The sequence below is a fragment of the Lissotriton helveticus genome, chromosome 6 (genome assembly GCF_964261635.1).
Source record: "Lissotriton helveticus chromosome 6, aLisHel1.1, whole genome shotgun sequence".
Lineage (NCBI taxonomy): Eukaryota > Metazoa > Chordata > Amphibia > Caudata > Salamandridae > Lissotriton > Lissotriton helveticus.
This window is the reverse complement of record NC_136067.1, coordinates 488,391,334-488,410,761: the sequence shown is the minus strand read 5'-3', so window position 1 is coordinate 488,410,761 and position 19,428 is coordinate 488,391,334. Positions and strand designations below refer to the sequence as shown.

The 19,428-nt window shown below is 45.3% G+C and overlaps 1 protein-coding gene across 2 annotated transcripts in view; it reads right to left on the bottom strand.

Moving 5' to 3' along the window:
* Positions 1–19,428, bottom strand: part of TMEM14A (transmembrane protein 14A) — a 175,449-nt gene that overhangs the window by 73,118 nt on the left and 82,903 nt on the right. The window lies entirely within an intron of this gene.

The following is a 19,428-nucleotide window of genomic DNA, read 5'->3' as shown; positions in this document are numbered from 1 at the left end:
CGAGGCTGGCTTTGATTACAATTGCCGCCATTCTTGCGTTGTGCAGGCCACGCCCACCTACTTAGGCCACGCCCCTTCCCAACCCCCTCCCTCACTCGTATATAGGATGTGTCCCTACCGGAAGCGCAGCGGACGCGCCGATTGCGCGCCGAAGGCGCGCCTAAGGCAAGCCCGTCTGCGCCCGTCCGCGGCCGGTCGGGCCTGGGGCTTGTCATTCTGCCCAACTCACCTCCTTCGCTCCTGGGGACCTGATTGCTCTACACTCACTTCGGTCACTGGACACTTCCAGCCATTTAAGACTGCAACAACTAGGTATTTATCAAGCTCGCAGTATCTTTCCTGAGCTACTGACCCTCCCGTCTCTCCTCACTTCTCAACCCACAGTCCCCTTCCCTCCTTATAATCCCCTGCCCGCTCAGGCACCCGCTAATATGGAATTAGCAATTATATACCTTAATACTCGATCACTAGTCAGTCACCAACTTGACATTTACCACCTCCTGGACTCAGACCGACCTGACATTCTTCTCCTAACAGAGACCTGGCTGAATGAGGATTCCTCCCCCGACATCTTGACAGCCATCCCTCCGGGGTATTACATACTTCAAGCCAATCGGCCAGCTGGTAAACCAGGAGGCGGCGTAGCCGCCATTATCAAACTCTCCCTCAGGTTCACTTCCCTTTCTCTATCCACCATCCCCCAGGTGGACTGCCTGGCAATAAGATTCGAATCCTCGGTGTCCCCCCTTTCCTGTGTCCTGGTATACCGTCCCCCCAATCTATGCCTAAGTTCCCTTCTCACTTTGGTGATTTGCTTTCTCAGCTCACAATTAATAATTCCAAACTCCTGGCCCTGGGAGATTTCAACTACTGGCCGTTAGACGCCCATGAAAGCTCCCAATCCTTGGCTTTTACTGATCTATTAACTGGGCTTAATGGTCTTCAACACGTTCATTTACCCACTCACTCTAAGGGCCATATCCTAGACCAGGTGTGGACCTACAATCTTGAAATCAAGTCACTTACGATTTTACCCTGCCACTGGTCAGACCATCATTTAATTTCCTTTCTCCTCCTGGTCCCTCCTCCGCCCCCTCGTAGCCGAGGCCCCAGCCTTTTGGCTCGCAATTGGAACAAAGCCGACCTGGACCTATTCCTTACCTCTTTAACATCTTCAGTTCTGCCCAGCTCTGGCCCTATTGACTCCCAAGAAGCCGCACTTGTCAAATGGCTAGAATCCGCCAGCGACAAGGTTGCCCCCCTTAAGTTAATTAGAACTAAGCGCCCTCACGACGCACATCGATGGTTCTCTGACAGCCTTAAATCCTTAAAATTAGGACTCCGCCAAGCCGAGCACCGTTGGCGTAGAAGCTATGATCCCTCAGAGAAACCACACTTTCTAAAATTACTGGGAGAATACAAACTGGCAATTTCAGCTGCCAAAACTGCCTACTTCTCCACAAAAATTCTTAATTCCGCGCAAAAATCTAAAGATATTTTCGCCATTGTGGAGGAGCTCTCACATCCGGATAGGGTGACCATCAAACCCCCACCATCTCAGACACTTTGTGATTCCCTTAACTGCTTTTTCATAGAAAAAATTAGCAAAATCAAAAATAGTATTTCCTCTAGACCCCCGGCTATACCCCTCGTTGAGGCTGCTCCCTCTTTTAACCCTCATTCCCTGACTCAGTTCCCCCCCATATCAGAAGATGTTTTCCTCGCCCTGCCTAACAAAGTCTCCTCTGGCTCCCCCACAGACTGCTGCCCTCCTGCGATTCTCCGGGCTGCTTTTTCAGCTTGCCCCGCCCTTCCGCTGGCCCTCCTGAATAGCTCCCTTCTGCTCGGTGAAGTTCCCAGCCAGTTTAAGAACGCGGAGGTAGTACCCATATTAAAGAAACCCAACGCCGACCCCACGGTTATGGGCAACTTCCGTCCCATCTCCCTCCTTCCTTACCTAAGCAAAGTACTTGAGACATATGTAACCAGCATCCTCAGTTCCTTTATTGAAGATTCCAACTTCCTAGACCCTCAGCAAGCCGGGTTTAGACCCGCCCATTCGACAGAGGCGGTCATTCTCTCCGTAATGGAGGAACTTCGTAGAGGCGCTGATTCCAACATCAGCCAAGCCTTGATTCTCTTGGATCTGTCGGCGGCCATTGACACGGTCGACCATACCATCCTGGTCGACCGTGTCAAAGAGGCTGGTATCAGAGGGACGGCCCTTAATTGGGTCCGTTCCTTTCTGACGAACCGCCACCAATCTATCCGACTTTCCCAATTTTCGGCGGACAGGATGAAACTCACCTGCGGTGTGCCGCAGGGGTCGTCCTTGTCCCCACTCCTTTTTAACCTGTACCTTACCCCCCTGATCCGCTTCCTCCGGGGAAGGAATGTCACTGCATTTAATTATGCAGATGACATTCAGCTCATTTTCAATCTTGACTCCTCGATTGAAGCGGCTCAGGACTTTCAGTCTACCCTCTGCCATATTAGTAACTGGATGGGCGCTCACCATCTCAAACTTAATCCCGACAAGACGGAGCATGTTCTTGTCGGAGGCTCATCCAACCCCTGGAATTCTACCTTCTGGCCCCTTTCCCTTGGCCCCTCTCCTTGTCCTGCTGACAAGGTAAAAAGCCTGGGGGTCTACATTTCACATGATGTTTCCATGAAACATCAGGTCAGTGCTACAGTGTCCTCCTGCTTCCACCAGCTTAGGAAAATTCGTAAAATAGCCCACTTCTTGACCACTGAAGCTCTCACCCTGGTGTTGCTGGCATTAGTCATCTCTCGGATCGACTATGCCAACGCCCTGTACGCAGGTATCCCACAGTATCAAATCAAAAGACTACAGCTGATACAGAATTTACCATCAACCAAAACATCATCACGTCCGTCCTCTGCTCAAAGCCCTTCATTGGCTTCCTGTATCGGAGCGCTGTAAGTTCAAACTAGGCTGTCTGACCCATAAATCCTTGGCCGGTATCGGTCCCTCCTTCATTTCTTCTCTTCTGCACCCGTATGCCCCTTCCAGACACCTCCGATCTTCCCATCATGCGCTCCTTCAGACACCTAGGTTTAGGCGCAAAAAGCACGGAGGTCTCAGATTCTCTCTTTTGGCCCCCTCACTTTGGAACTCTCTTCCGCTGGAACTTAGACTTTCCTCCTCTTACCCTCATTTTAGGTCTCGCCTTAAAACTCACCTTTTCCGCAGTGTTTACATATAAGCTTCTTTCTCCTCCCTCCTTTGTCTCCTAATGAATTAGTGAACAGCGCCAAGAAACCGTCCGGTGTAAGTTTCGCTCTATAAATCTTTTTTACATTACATTACAATAAGCAACAAGTAACCCTACCAACAGCAATAAGCAACAAGTAACCCTAACAACATGTGTACGGGAGTAAATAATTACCTTTTTAACTATTCTGCAATCTTGCAGCACTCGCAAAATAAGTGGGATTCCTTTTATCAAGGCTCTGTGAATCTGATTTATATGTTTGCCAGTAGGCATCACTGCTGATTCACCTATTGCACCCCAAAATTAAATGATTGCTGACAGAGTAAACGATCACGAGGTCTTACAGCCTGATCATTTGCATAGGAGGATCCAGTTTAGGATTTCTCCAGCCCTACGATACACTATGGATATCCCCAAAGGTAACTAGGTTTGCAGTTTTGGGAGGGGGTTGGTTGCGAATAAGAAACCTTTCAAAATGGAGTCAATAGGGAAAATACAGGGGATATTCAGAGGGAAATGAAAAATAGAGAAGATCAAACAACTGGTGCAGTCAGCAGAGGAGTTTGGTACATACATGCATCCATTCAAGATGTGAACTCAAAATGACTTTTACTATTAAGTAATCAGGGCATTATCACATGATCCCTCTTCTTCGCCCAGTTCATAGTAATGAGGACCCATGAACCATTAACAAAGGTCACAAAAGTACCAAAGAGTGACAGAAACAATCTGCTCTACACAAATAGGTAGTCAGCGCCCTTGCGATATTCAGAAGGTGTTGCAGATCCCCACTCTCTAAGTAAGGGGAATGGCCAAGCACTGTAAGCTTTATTTCAGGAAGAAAATGGACATCTAAAATGGTAAAAAAAATACAATATATGCCCTTCCTTGGCTAACGATCATGGGACTGTCATTGACATTTTCCAGCACTAACATGCTTGCACTCACCTAATGGTTTCTGCTCAACAATTCTGTTAGAAAGGGGGCTCTCTATTTGACAGAGGTATGCATTTTTGTCAAAGTAGGGACGCTTCCTTCTAGTCAGAATACGGGAGTTACACACTTTAGATATCCCTTGCTAACCCCCTTGGTAGTTTGGCACGAGCAGACAGGCTTAACCCAATGTCAATGTGTAAAGTATTTGCACCTAGACACCCAGTAACAGTGAAAACACTACAAATGGACACCACACCAGTTTAGAAAAATATAGTATCTTTATCTAAAACAAACAAGGCCAAACAACATAAATCCCACATACACAATTCAATATAGGACTTTTAAAAGGTTTCAAGCAAACTTGTACATAGAAATCTATGAATGCATGACTTTTGCACAAAGTACTTAAAATGTGTCAAAACCCAACAGGCAAAACAACCACAGAGAGGGGGAGCGTTGAAAAACAAAGTGCAAACGTCAATTCCCGAGTCCTTGGAGAATTAATTTGTTATATCCGGTTTGTATTTATTTATTCTATCCAGCCTACCTGCCTCCTAACTGCTCAGCCAGAGTGACAGTGGGTATTGGAATGTTGATGTGACTGTGATGAATGGAACGCAAGGGTGCCTGTGTGGATGAGTGGTGACAGTTGGAGATGGGCTGAGAAGTAGACAGGCTGCTCCTGGTGTGGCTGGCGCAATGGATTCGATTCACCTGGCGTTAAGACTGATGTATATAGCAACTTGCAACCAATAAAGAACCCTACAAAACTCTTCATGGCTACCGGTCTTAAGATTCAACCTATTTTGGCGACGACCTGGACCGAAGTGTACTGCAAGTTTTAAAACGGTCTATAAATGGAGAAGGATAAACTTCAGAAACCAAGAGTAATTACAGGGAGCAAGAGATACTACAGTATTCAACTGTAACAAAGTTAAAAGCGTCAAGTTAGAGCTACAGGCAAGCAGCTCCACCAGTGTCCGTGTCATCGGACGGTCCCACCCACCAGTGTCCTTCACATCGGACAGCCCCAGCCTGGACATGCTCCATTGGACTCGTTGAAATGGCATTTATCCTTGTGGGTAAGTGGTGCGAGTCACACTACTTCCACATCTCTATTTGGGTATTTTCTACATCCAAATGGACTTACACGTTTTGGTGGTACTTAGTATCATACAAGTTGCACATCTGTGGCGTTTACAAGAAACATGGGTTTATGGACGTGTGCACTGCAAGGGAGAATACTGCGTCTTTCTGCCTTTTGAATTGGTCATTGACAGCGTTATTTTGTCTTGCTGTACAGGGCCGTTTTCTCTGCATGAGTCTTGTTGCTGTGTATGCACACTACTTTGTCGGGAGAAATGCCTTGTTGCAAGTGGTTTGTCTGTGTTTCTATGCGTGCGGCAAAGTTGACAGGTTAACTCTTTCAAACGGAGGCATGATTCCTGTAATGCATGCGCATTACCTTCTTCTTGGAGCTGCACTGTTGTCTCCATGGCAACAAGGTTACGTCTCTGCATCTACGCCGAACAGATAGCTGCTTTTCTAATTTTAGCAGCATGACGCAACAGGCAGCCACCCGGCACTACCGTAACAGCGTGCCGTCATTTCGGGAAAATTGACGACTCACAAGCTGCGGGTTTGATTACATTGGTGTTGGCCTTCCGGTGCAGTGCTATGCACGAGCGGAGTTATTTCTTCTCTTGTGGTTGTGGATGAGCGTCTGTGTTTTCACAAGTTCACGGATGAGAGTCTCCTTCTCTGCAAGTCTGGACATCTGCATGTGTACTTCACTTTTACCGGAATTTTATGAAGTCTGGGTACGTTACATGTTCAAAATGTTCGGCAGTTTCACTCAAGAAAAGGAGCAATTTTGTATAGCACCTGCATCTGGGCCTATATTGACTATTTTGAAAGTGGTATGGCTTGTGTTTTCTCACAACGTTGTTACACGCATGGCAGTAACAGTACATTTATGTGCTTGTGTTTTTCATGTATGGGTCACAGACACTTTCATTCTTTCCAGATTTGTGTTATGCAAGATTTACATATTCATGTTTAGGTTTTGTCCATTAAGATGTACTCGGGTGAGAGGTCGCTCACCGGGGTTGATTTACAAGTTTAAAATGTTCATGTATATGGGCAATGAGTTTTTCCTTTGTTAAGAGTTTAGCGTGGACATATGTTCATCTTTTCTTTATTGCTTTGTTATATCACATGCTCACCGGCGAGGGTTATAGGTTTTAAAAATTACAAGAGGTATTCAAGATGAATTTGTATGACAAAGTTGTATTTCTAGTAAAGTTGTGTGATGCCACAGTTTATGCTTCATTACACATGGGTGGCACTTGAATTAGAGTGGGTGGGAGTCACTTTTTACTCCCTTACATGAGGGATGGTCTTGGAGATTGGATGAATTTTTTCTGCACTCCCTTACTCGAGGGTGGTTCTAGTCTGGGTGGGTGGTTCCCCACTTCTCTGTGTTGTTCTCCACTACATACAATTTGTGTCAAGTTTAATGTGTGTAAGTCGCCCTGCGCCTCACATGTTGTAGTTTTGTGTGCAAGTCACGTTTTGTTGTCTTGTGTATAAGTCGCCCCACGCCTCACTTATTGTTGTGTGTGGAACTCGCCCCGGGCCTCACTTCTTCTTGTTGTGTGTGTAAGTCACCCTGCGCATCACATTTTGTTCAGTGTAAGTCACCCTGTGCCTCACGTTGTTGTTGCTATAAGTTGCCTCGCCTCACCGAGTGTACACTCTGTGTGGTCCACCTTGTGGTCCACGTGTGCTTCGTCTTTCCCTACACGGGTTTGGTCTTTTGGGTTTTGTCCCTTACATGTTGGTTTCACCCTTTGTGCCTGTTGTGGTCTTTGGTGTTTGTCCTTGGGTGTGACCCGCCCTTCACTACATTTTTTTAACAATTCTTTATTGGGAAGGATGGCTATATTGCTTGCCAATGTTTTATTCTTGCTTGCCAATAATTTCCTTTTTCTTCAGGTTACGCAGTGTTCTGACTCATGTGAAGTTGTATTTAGCTTTGCTTCCCTGAGTTTAAATTTTTTCTGTGTCTGTATATTTCCTTGTCTTGTTTATAGTAATTCCCATGTTTTTTCACACTTTTTTTTTCATTTAAAAGGAGGGGGATAATGTTATATCCTGTTTGTATTTATTTGTTCTTCCCAGCCTAGCTGCCTCCTAGCTGATCAGCCAGAGTGACAGTTGGTATTGGAATGGTGGTATGACTGCGATGAATGGAATGCCTGGGTGCCTGTGTGGATGAGTGGTGACAGGTGGAGATGGGCTGAGCAGCCGGTAGGCTGCTCCTGGTGGGGCTGGCGCAATGGATTCACCTGGCTTTAAGACTGATGTATGTAGCAACATGGAACTATTAAAGAAACCTACAAAGGGGGTGAGAGGAAAGCTGCATGGGTAAACTGCTTAACTCTGCACAAAACCGCCAGGGTTTTAAGTGATCCCTGCTTCTCCCAGCCAGGGCCAGGTGAGCGTCTAATGTGGCAGCACGTATTCCTGCAGAGTGGAAAGCCCTTCACAAAGGTTGACTAGAAATCTTTCTGATATTAATTGCTGTATTTTGGTTATAAACTGGTACGGATTGGTGAAATCTTTCCTCAGTGTTAAAGTGAATAAAAAATTTCAAAATAATGAAGCAATGCTATTCCAAAATACGCAGCATAACATAAAATCATTCACATTTTATTCCCACACAATTTAGTCAAACCGGTCACGTAATTTGGTCCTCACCTGCCTTATAATTCCAGTAGCCCTGCCTACAAGTTTAGAATTTTTTTGTCAGGAGGGGGTCCTTACCCCTCAAAAAGTTGACAGGGGGGTCTCGGCATCCAAAAATTTGAAGACCACTGCCCTAGATTGTCAGTATTGGATGACGTTTCACAGCAGCCACAAAGTTCATGTTTATTCTAAGTAATTACTTAGAATAAACCTAGAACGCTTGAACTGCTGTTAGCTCAATCCTTGGTTGTCTACAGATTCAAAATCGCTCTAAACAGAGCTGGAAAATTAGGATCATAACGTTGCTTGGGAACAAATATCACAGAGCCATGGAAACTACAGTAGAACACGGTCAGACGTCCAGTCTGAAATTCCGTTTGTCTCGCTTTTTGGAGTTTTGGCACACCAGTTAAATTTCGGAATCTCTATTTTATTTGTCTCCTCGAAAAAGACTACTGTATACTCTCCACTCGCTCACCTTCAATTTTGTACATCGCTCATTCCCACTGAAAAATGCAAAACTGTGTAAAGTATTTTTTAACCCCACACACCCATTTCTTACTCTGAGGTTTCTACATACAAATGCTTTGAATAAAACTGCAACCACAGATTTAAATCTTTACATTCTTTTCAAGTTCAATAGTAACACCAACATTCTCTCAATATTCCCTGTTTCCGGTTAATACCTTCAAGTCCATACTACGGCCCAACCGCCGCATGAATACTGACAATAGGCATTACCCGCCTTTTGCCGATTAACACCCTTGGTCCACGCACCTTATCTCAGTGCAGACTTTTGCACTGTAAGAACTGACACCCGGACCAGGAGCGGTTTGGAATTATCACCGTTCCCCCGATAACGTATTTATATACAATAGTGCAGCCCTGAAGAGTCATTGGGTTAACACCCTTACTGACGAAACACGTGTCGGCTGGTTTCTGTTTTTTTTTGGATCTCCTCTGAATAGGAGTAACATTCATACACCAAATAAAAAAACAAGAATAAGAATTGGACACTATTGTGTGATCTTATCCATTCAGGACATTTAATTTGATTACCTATATCATTGAATTTGTTGTGTGCGCTTGATTTGACATTTACTGTACATAAGGGTAGTGTTCTCACCCTTGGGTTTCAGAGTTATAGGGTTTTCTCTGAACAAGCTGCACCAAACTACCGTACCCTTTTCACAATTACTACACCACTACATGTTGTGCGCCATTCCTTCTGAATATTGATAACCCTTCGCGGAATTGTTAATAAATATTCCCTGTTATGTTCAGTTTAAAACAAAAAATCATCTACAGTACAAAAGATAGGAGAGACAATGAACCCCATGAAAAGTTTCATCCACAATGCGCAGGAGCGTTAAGTCTCTTGTACATTTCTGCCTCGGAGGACTAAGTGCCCTGAGGTATCCAGGCTGTTTCAAGCTGCACTTTACTATGAATGTGTGTTACTTTAACACACCTCAGCGTTCACAAAGTAGTCCAGTTCTCAAACCCACCTTAAGCAATGACTGACTAATTTTAACGTTTGGCTTGGCAGAAGAGCTTTGTGCAAGCCTATTGCTTCCAATACTTTGAACCAGGGCACAAGTCCTAAAAAAAGAAGTGGGGGGACTCTCCAAGGTAGGCGTGGTCACAGGAAGTGACATCACGACAGGAAGTGACATCACGACAGGAAGTGGCATCACAACAGGAAGTGGCATCACAGCAGGAAGTGACATCACATGTAAGGCAGATCTATCATTTGCATATAATGCAAGATTTAACAATTGAAGCTGCTTGGTACTTAAGCCTGTGACTTAAGGTCCCTGCATGGAGGAATTAGCAGCCCAAATGTGGATGAAGTTTGGCGAAGGTGACATGAACACATTTTCAAAACGCTACAGGAAAGTTTGACTGCAAGATTTAGTATACATTACAGGTTCCCAGAGAGGCTGCTTCCCACACTCGATAATGACTATTACACACAGTAGGGCTCCATATTCACGTTATTCTATTGATGAGTGTTATATGTTATCTCCCCACCTATTGTAAACTAGCGACTCTGTATTAAATAGTTTTGTCCCAGCTGCCTCTCTCTAGCTGTGGCTAGATTTATTTATTTTATTTATAAAGTTTTATATAGCGCGAACTTGATCCCGAAGGATATCAGAACGCTTTACAATTTGCAGCAAAGGTAACAAATCAGAACATTAGTCTAACATTGGGAATCTTGGCTGAAGACAATGGAGCTGCCGGGGCATTAGCTTGGGTCAATGCCTAAATTTTAGATATATTAACTGGCCATTGTATTTATTTTAGCAGATTTATTTATTTCTATTTATTTTAGGAAATGTATTTAGTTTTGGTATATTTTAGTTTGACTTATTTGCCTTAATTTACTTCAGTGCAACAAAATATAAACATTGCTTTACTTTGTATTAATACTGTTTATTTTTGTGATAGTTCCTAAAAAAAGGGCCGATTATGACTCATGCATTGTAATGGTTGTTTCCCCCTTTACAGAGACTACTTACTATAAAATCGGGGTGGGCCTAGCTCATGATGTCATTTTGTGGGGACCCCTTGAAGAAAGCGGGCAGAACCTTTGCAAAACTTTGTGCCCCCCTATCCAGTAGTGCAATTATCCAAACACTGACAGGATTGAGCCTAAATTAAAAATATACTGACATACGTAATGCCAAGTCAGACGTCATCATGGAGTCATATTTAAATGAACAATCCAGCACCATCCTACACCTCCCCATTCCACAAAATTATACAATTCAGACCAACAACACAAACTAGAAGGGGGCGTTGCTGTCATCATTAAACATTCCATGTGGAAACAGCGACACACGGAAGAACACACAAGGGTACACCATCATACTACTTACATTTTGTAGCCTGGTGTCAATTGTTCAATGCAGGGCGTAATTTGTGCCAGTGCTTAGCGCCGGCACTTAATTGGCAGGGCCGGGTCTAGTGGGACTCTGATTCTACACGCACGAGGCGCACAGTGCATGTAAAATGTTTTCATTTAACTTACAGCACACTTGCTAGTACTAATACTTAATTAACTCCTCAAGTCTTGTGCAGCCGCATCGCATTGTGTTTAGTTTTTCACATCTCAGTTTACCCTTAATTGTTCACGATCACTTGAATAATGAAATATTCTGAGTGGGAGAGCTCTTTGGCAGCACTCTGCCAGGTTTCTCTCTCGTCACTCTCATGCTGCTGTGTTAAAGAGCCTTGGTTCTACCGCACAAAGAATTAGGGTGACCAACTGGCATTGGTGCAAATTCAGGACGGTGAGTGTAAAAATTCAGGACAAAGGGTCAAAATTCAGGACACAAATTCAGGACAGGAGGTCAAAATTCAGGACAAAACTTTAGGACAATAGGTACGTTTTACAGACACATCAGAGGTTGTGCAATAGTATATAAGTAAGCCCAGCCATTTCCAAAAGTATTCAACCATTTGCAAACCTATCCATCATGTATCCTTCCATCTATCATTTCACTCATCCATCCCTTCATCCATCCTTTCACTCATCCTCCATTATCCATCCACCCTTTCACCCTATCCATCTGTACACTTATCCATCCACTCTTCATCCCATCCATCCATTCACTCATCCATTCAGCCATTTACCCTTTCACCAATCCAGCCATCCTTTCACTTACTAATCCTTCCACCCATCCACTCTTTTAGTCATCCATCCATCCTCCCTTTCTCTCTCCATCGACCCTTTCACTTAGCCTTCCTTCCTTCCATCCATCCATCCACCCACCCATCCATCCATCTACTCATCCACTCATGAATCCATCCATTGCCCCTATCACTCATCCATCTATCATTTCACTCCTTCACACATCTATTCATCCTTTTGTCCATCTACTCTCCCTTTCACTCACTCATCCATACTTACACCCACCCTTTCACTCATATGTCCATTCATTTACCCTTGCACTTATCAATCCATCCATCCATCATTTCACACATCCACCTACCCCCCATCATCCACCCACCATCCACACACCCACTCATCCATCCTTTCACCCACCCACCATCCAATCCACTGATCCATCCTTTCACCCATCCACCATCCACCCACCCACTCATCCATCCATCCTTTCACCCACCCACTCATCATCCATCCATCCATCCTTTCACCCACCCACTCATCATCCATCCATCCATCCTTTCACCCACCCACGTATCCATCCATCCATCCCTTCACCCACTCTCCATCCATCCATCCTTTCACCCACCCATCCATCCATCCCTTCACCCACTCTCCATCCATCCATCCTTTCACACACCCATCATCCATCCATCCATCCATCCGTCCTTCCCCTCATCATCCATCCATCCATCCCCTCATCATCCATCCATCCTTCCCCTCATCATCCGTCCATCCTTTTCCCTCATCATCCATCCATCCTTTTCCCTCATCATCCATCCTTCCCCTCATCATCCATCCATCCTTTTCCCTCATCATCTATCCATCCATCCATCTGTCCTTCCCCCTCATCATCCATCCATCCTTCCCCTCATCATCCATCCATCCATCCATCCTTCCCCTCATCATCCATCCATCCTTTCCCCTCATCATCCATCCATCCATCCATCCTTCCCCTCATCATCCATCCATCCTTCCCCTCATCATCCATCCATCCTTCCCCTCATCATCCATCCATCCTTCCCCTCATCATCCATCCATCCTTTCACCCACCCCCTCATCATCCATCCATTCCCTCATCATCAATCCATCCATCCCCTCATCATCCATCCATCCACCCTTCCCCTCATCATCCATCCTTTCACCCACCCCATCATCCATCCATCCATCCTTCCCCTCATCATCCATCCATATATCCATCCTTCCCCTCATCATCCATCCATCCATCCATCCACCCTTCCCCTCATCATCCATCCTTTCCCGTCATCCATCCATCCTTCCCCTCATCCATCCTTCCTTTCATCCATCCTTCCCCTCACCCATCCATCCATCCTTCCCCTCATCATCCATCCTTTCCCGTCATCCATCCATCCATCCCCTCATCCATCCTTCCTGTCATCCATCCATCCTTTCCCCTCACCCATCCTTCCATCCCATCCATTTATCCTGCCCTTCATCCATCCATCCTTCCCCTTACCCATCCATCCATCCCATCCATTTATCCTGCCCCTCATCCATCCATCCTTCCCCTCCATCCATCCATCCATCCATCTCCTCATCCATCATCCTTCCCCTCACCCATCCATCCATCCCATCCATTTATCCTGCCCCTCATCCATCCATCCTTCATCCTTCCCTTCATCCATCCTTCCTTTCATCCATCCTTCCCCTCACCCATCCACCCATCCCATCCATCTATCCTGCCCTTCATCCATCCATCCTTCCCCTCCATCCATCCATCCTTCCCCTCATCCATTTATCCTTCCCCTCATCCATTTATCCTTCCTCTCATCCATCCTTCCCCTCCATCCCTCATCCTTCCCCTCATCCATCTTTCCCCTCATCAATCATCCAGCTACCCTTCCACCCATACATCCAGCTATTTACATTTTCTCTCCATCCTTCCCCTCACTCATCAATCCATCTATCCTCTCTCATTATCCATTTATTCAATCTTTCATTCATCCATTCACCCTTTCACTAATTCATCCAGCCATTCTCACATCCCTTCACTTACTCACTCGCCCACCTTTCCATATTAATTTTGAGCTGAGCCCTTTTGAGAAGAGGCCCATCAAGAACTTCACCCTCGCTGCAGGGGCCGTTCCAGGACTGGGACAGAAGCCACCCAGGGCGGAGACAGGATCCACCACAGGGGGGGACAAGAGCCATCACAGGCGGGGGTGGACTGGAGCCACAACATGCGGGACAGGAGCCATCACAGGCGGGGGTGGACTGGAGCCACCACATGGGGGACAGGAGCCATCACAGGCGGGGGTGGACTGGAGCCACAACATGGGGGGACAGGAGCAGGAGTCATCACAGGAGAGGGAAGGTGATCCACCAGGGTGGGCATGCAGTATTCTAGTATCATCTTGGGCTTCTCGCTCCCTCCTGCACAAGACAACGAGAAGACAGGCTCTATGTCCAAAATGCCACCCCCCACTGTGATATACAGTACTTACAGAAGATACTCTAAGAGAACTGATTGAACTGATTGTCCTCCATACTTTGTTCATCAGTGTGGGTGCGATTGTGCCATTTCTTTATTGTATTACATTATGCATGTTTGAAGAACCGAGGTTTGCTTACAAATTAGGGACAGTAATTAAGCTCGGTGAAGAGAAGCAGGTGCTGCCTCGGTGTAATCAGGGGTGTAATCTGGCCGAGTCTAGGATGTTTGGGGCCCTGGGTAGAAATGGATGTGTGAGCCCCCCTCTAAATAGCAGATACAAGACGCATTCAGGGCTGTTTGCATGCGAATGGATGCCCTGCTCCTGAACCTGCAGCACCTCCCTCTGTCACCTTCACGCACCTCTTAACAGCTCATCAAGGGCTGGAGGTGTGAGGGCTGCCATCCCGCTGTGCCTCTACAGTGCTGCTGCTGCTGGGGGTCGGAGCTTTCATACAGCCTCGGAGTCAAGAAGGGAGGTGGGGGCAAGCTGTGCCCGGTTCAAATTACGGAAATGCTTTATTTACTTTGTGCGCGCCGCGCTCCCGTTTTTTTAATGGTGGACGCGGTTTTGATTTAGCAGGGTGGACGGCGTCCACCCTGAAAAACCCTCGGAAATAAGTGGGGGGATGCCGTCCACCCGCGTGGTACCCCGACTCGTGCCCTGCTTTGAACTATACATAGAGTGGGCTTTGACACTACGCAAAGGAGTATTTCTCTCTTCCCTCATGCTGCTGGCTGTTTGGTGCATTATTCCACCTCCTGCGAATAGCTTGCATTGAAATGAACGAGAGACTATTTTGCATCTCAAAACTACACAGAATCATAACACACTCAATTAATGTTTAGTTTTATTCCCCATTGAGTTTCGCTGTAGCAGGCATATTTTTAATAAGTTAATTTTAATAAAGGTAGCCAGGACTCAAAATGCAAGCCAGACGCATTTGCTTTACCAAGATTATTTCGTTACGTTGCTGTGATAATGTGAAGTACAAAAAACGTGTTCACTGTTGCAATAAATATGTCAGAAGTCTCTCCTGCTATGCCAGACTCCACTCATGGGTCACAGCCTGGGTGTAAGTCGACTTTGAACTTCATGTTTACCAATGAATATCGACTTTTCTGGATACCTCCGGTGTTGGTATAGGCAGTTTCAGAGGGGCAACTAGAGCCAAATTCCGGGGGGGGGGGGGGGGGGGGGGGGAGAAAAACTTTCCGGGGGGGGGGGGGGGCTGAACTTTTAATCAGTGGGCAGAGTGGAGCTGCAGGGCCTCCAAAAAGGGGTGAAACAACAGCAAGGCCTAATTAACATTCAAATGGTCTTTTAAAGACCTGTGAAACGTTCGGGTGCGGCTGTGTGTGCGCCCGGGATCTGTCTCATCCCGGGCTGTCACACACGACGGGGGGGGGGGGCTGAAGCCCGGTGAGTCCAATGGGTGTTGCGCGCCTGGGCAGTTTTCGTACTGCACGCATGGTGCCAACAGTAAATTCACCACTGGCTGAACACCCCCGCCTCTCGCTACATCACACACAAAAACAAGCCGAGTATCGAAGGACGTAAAAATGTTTTAAGGGTTTGACGCATAGATACAGTTGTCAACGTCCTGCAGTGGATGGTCCTAGAACCCTGATGATACTCTCTCTGTCTACATCGGTTTATGGTATCAGGTTAAAAGCGACCTCAAAGTAAATTATTTTTTACAAGGTTATGGCTGTCCTTAATGTGATTCCCATAAGTGTTTAAAGTGTTCCCATCCTAGTTAAGATAAAGACAATAATGGAATTACTCCACATTAAGAAGATGGATGTGGATTTGCTACATCTACATTTTGCTAATTGATGATACAAATCAGGTTCAATTCTAGATCTAAACTTCAATTAATTAGACTGCACCAAAGATGGCAATACCCATTAAATCTTCTGCATGGAAGAGAAACATGCCTGTACAGGGGGATGCATACCTGGGTGACAGTGCACATTAAGAGAAAGACTCTTTATTTTACTTTCTGTTTATGGTCTGGAGAGTGATACGACACGGTTATTTTCTCATTTGTTCCATATGGTAGCTAACATTTTCTGAAGTTACTTGGTTGTGACAGAGGATCTTAATATAACAACAAATCAAGACCTGGATAGCAGTTCTCCAAACACAATCTTTTTAGGCCTCCATCCATGCAGAACAGCATAGAGGACCTTGGTTTAACTAATGTCTGGTGGGTGCAACATAACCAGGAAAGACGCTATAAAAGCATATGTAAAATGCAATTGAGAAAACCTTTTCGTTTTTAACAAAATACATGAAAATTAACTGGTCTCATCCTCCATAAGGTTTCCAAGCTCTTTCCGCAAACGCATCCGTCTTGGCAGCTCTCAATCCAATTCCACAGACGCCCTCACATACCTCACTGAAAACCAATGAAGTAGTATTCAGAGACCCAGTGTTGAGGCACATCATCAGGGAAGCCTGGTCACAAAAATTCACAGAAGGCATATCTTGAAATGTGATCCGAGATGTAAATGTAAATGTAAATGTGGGATTCTTGTAAAGCGCACTGTTACTCTACCCGAGTGTCCTGGCGCTGTAGACCGCTGGGGCACACCGTCCTGGTTTTCCCTGTGAGATGGTCCCTTTTCTGGGTATCTCCAGGGTGAAACCAGGCATCCCCGGCGTCTGTGGGGGGCCGTTGTAGAGACGAGGCAAGCTTAATGCCCAGAGTTACCGAGTGTGTTCCCTGGTTAGAGTAGGCACTGAGGCGAGAATTATCGAGTCCGTTGACCCTGGTCCAAGATTCTGCCGTGTCGGGAATTGAACCCTGGTCCCGGGCCGTTCTCTGCTCACAGGTCTGCCGCCTCTAACCAGTGAGCCACAACTCTCCACGGATGCGGCCGAAGATGATGTCAGGGGAAACTACTAAAACACACTCCAGCTTTTGTTAGATTAGCAAAGCAGAGAAAACAGACCTTGAATGGTCACATCAAGAAATACAACTTAAAGCAACCTGTGCCTTAAAGTTGACAGAGATGAAAAAAGTACGGGCAAAACAAAACCTTATTAGAATTTTGAGAGCTCCCTTGAAGACAGTGGAGTAGCTCTAGGCTTACATTGTCTTGTATAAGCCCAGAGCACCAAGATTCCAATATTTGTCTTCATGTTTCTCCATTTTTTATTTAGAACATTTTACCCTTAGGGGGTGGAATGTTCTAATATAGCCTTATAGCCTGCCTTGGCTCAGGGCTTTAACAAGGGAAGCAGGCCTTTAATGGCCTGTATAGCCCAGCCACAGCAGGCTATATGGCTATTAGAACACTCCACCATTAGAGGGCAGAATGTTCTAACAAAACAAAGGCATAAGGGAGCCCAAAGGGGTTTAACCCCTTAAGTGCTGCGCACGTTCAGTGGACGTCGCGTGCACTACCTCTGTAGTGCTGCGCACGTCCGCTGAACGTCGCGGCCCCGCCCGTGCAATAGAACGTTCCGCACCATCGCGGAACGTTAAGCGCAGCGGAGGGGTTAAATTGCCTCAAGCTCCCTGAGGCCTTAGCTACCAGCAGCAGCTGTGAATGACAAAGATTGGAATGTCGGAGGTCCGGGCTTTTACCAGCCATTAGAAGCACAGAGCACTCCGTTGTCTTTAATGGACATCCCAACATTCCAATGTTCTAAACGCTCTATAGCCATTATGCCACGGGGTATACCTGGTTGTTAAAGGCCCTCTTCCCTTGTAGTAACTCCGATTCAGGGCCTTTAACAAACGAAATAGCCTTCCACATCAGGCTATAAATGAGAGATGCAGCACATATGGTGCTTTACACACAAAAGCTTAACTCCGAAATGAAACCAGAGCCTGAAACCACATACACAAAATCAAAGACCACAATTGGAAAATGCAATCATCCATGAATACTATAGCAGTCTCTTTAGTGATTATCACTTCGAACTATATAAAGACCAACTGTGAAATTCTGTGAAACAAGACGTCTATCTCAGTATGTAGTTTCCCTGGTTTAGATGCACATTTGTTGGGGTCTGCCAAAAAGCCCATTACAGAAGATGAGGCACACTGCGATTTCACATTTACATGCAAAAAAGCCCCAAATCCAAATGGCTTCACAGCTGTTTTTTCCTTATTGAACAATCCTTACTTGGAGGGGCGCTAACAAATGTTTATAGTACATTAGAGCAAACAGGCTCAGTCACAGACGGAATGATGGAATCCACATTGTCACTATTATTGAAACCATACAGAGCCCTGAAAATTAAGGCTTTTATCATCCTATGACGCTTTTAAAAACTGTGGTACTAAAATGTTTACTAAGGTTCTTAATGCACAACTGGAAAATATTTGGGTAACTCATATCTCAATTAAGAACAGGCAAACTGAGGAAAACGTCCGAAGCCTGATCCAACAAGAACCAAATAATTCTTACTTCATGCCGGGGTGGAGGGGGGGCATAATAGAGCCGACTGGAAGTGTTTAAGACATTACAGAAAATTGGTGCAAGTCCAATAATGCAAATATAACCATGCATCAACTTGATTCGTTTCTCCACAGAGTTTAATATTAATGCACATTTCACAAAATCTTTTGTACTGCTGAGGGGAACAAGACAGGGATACCCAATCTCACCACTCCTATTCCTCCTCAGGATGGAACGCTTAGTGAAATAATTTAGTTAGAGTCTTCTAAACTTTGCAAAACATTGGCATTAATCAACAATGATACTTAGTGCTTTCCAACTGCCCTAACCATTTCTCGTCTGGCACTCGGGGAAGAGTTCAGGCTTCTCCAAGAAGCATCTGGTTTCAAGCTCAACTACTAGAATTCTAAGGGCATGGGAAATGGGTCGAGAAAAATGATATTGGAAAGATGCTTAATTGGTTCTCGTGGTCCACAGAAAACATTTTACATTGTTGTTGATCTTCCCTACAACCAACAGAACCTAAAAGTACTAGCCTTTCAATCATCAATATTTTTTTGTTGCTGTTTTGGTTTTAAATATCGTACATCGCACATGTGCAATGACAGACGGGTGCTTGGTGTCGAACTTGCTCTCACACAAAACAAATATTAACTACAGTGACTAAAATTGTGTATACACAAAAGACAAACAATCAAAAATTCAATAGTCGAACCTGTGTATCACATTAAATCTGTTTCCACAGCATCTTTTTCATTTAATGTAAAAGGGACTCCGTCGGTTTGCTGCGATGTCAACGAGCATGTGGTTGTTACAGTTTAAAATTGTAGTTTTGACCTGCCTGTGATTGTATATGTTATCACCTGTTTTGTGTTTTAAACTTGTGGTTTTCCCTGCCCATGATTGCTTGCATTTAACGTGTTGAATTGTGGGATTTGCAGTCCAACCTCTGTAGTTTG